At 36.1% G+C, this 1,154-nt stretch overlaps 1 non-coding gene across 1 annotated transcript; it reads left to right on the top strand.

Annotated features, from left to right (window-relative positions):
• The first annotated feature begins 365 nt into the window (after positions 1 to 365).
• Positions 366 to 447, top strand: Trnas-aga30 (transfer RNA serine (anticodon AGA) 30). The gene has a single exon. It is a non-coding gene; the product is annotated as a tRNA-Ser (tRNA).
• Positions 448 to 1,154: the final 707 nt, after the last annotated feature.

Raw genomic sequence — 1,154 nt, 5'->3', positions numbered from 1 at the left:
CTCCCTTAGCTCCTATATGATCATCTTATATTCCCTCCAATCTAAATCCACATCTGTTTGCGTTTAGTTTTTGGTACTGAATGATAAAGGTTTTTATACTGTATGTTTGAGGATGCAAATAGTTAATTGGATGTATGGTTTGTATATATTTTATTGTGTAAGTTCTTGCTTATTATGGTATTCCCTATGCTGGGCATATTCTTTTTACATTAGTGTGAAACCACTTCTTTGTTTTGTTTTCTTTTACTTTGTTCCTCCTCTTGGTGATAAATCCAATAAATAATTGCAAAGGTCAATATCAGTAAGGATTTTATTTATTTTTCTGGATAATTTTATAGGCTTACAATTCATTCTTAAATAATTCGTTTGGGGGTTGGGGATTTAGCTCAGTGGTAGAGTGCTTGCCTAGAAAGCGCAAGGCCCTGGGTTCGATCCCCAGCTCCGAAAAAGAAAAAGAAAAAAAATAATTCATTTGACTGTGCTTTTACATAAATATAAAATATAAATTTCCATTTTATGTTACTTGTGCAAACTACATTGCCCCAATATCATATAGTAAAAAAATGAATCTGTCTCTCTTGTATATATAACATATGCCAATAACTAACATATTTGTCCTTTCCAATGTATTGTATACTTTATCTTTTGAGACTATAAGGATGAATTTATATCAATAAGTTTCTCCCTTTTCCAATTTATTCTTTTCTATTTGTTTCAACATTTTTATTTATTTATTTATTTATTTATTTATTTATTTATTTTTATTAACTTGAGTATTTCTTATTTACATTTCGAGTGACATTCCCTTTCCCGGTTTCCGGGCAAACATCCCCCTAACCCCTCCCCCTCCCTTTCTTTATGGGTGTTCCCCTCCCCATCCTCCCCATATTGCCGCCCTCCCCCCAACAATCATGTTCACTGGGGGTTCAGTCTTAGCAGGATCCAGGGCTTCCCCTTCCACTGGTGCTCTTACTAGGATATTCATTGCTACCTATGAGGTCAGAGTCCAGGGTCAGTCCATGTATAGTCTTTAGGTAGTGGCTTAGTCCCTGGCTCTGGTTGCTTGGCATTGTTGTACATATGGGGTCTCGAGCCCCTTCAAGCTCTTCCAGTTCTTTCTCTGATTCCTTCAACGGGGGTCCTATTCTCAGTTA

This window comes from Rattus norvegicus, chromosome 2 (genome assembly GCF_036323735.1).
Source record: "Rattus norvegicus strain BN/NHsdMcwi chromosome 2, GRCr8, whole genome shotgun sequence".
Classification (NCBI taxonomy): Eukaryota; Metazoa; Chordata; class Mammalia; order Rodentia; family Muridae; genus Rattus; species Rattus norvegicus.
This window is presented reverse-complemented; position numbering and strand designations above follow the sequence as displayed.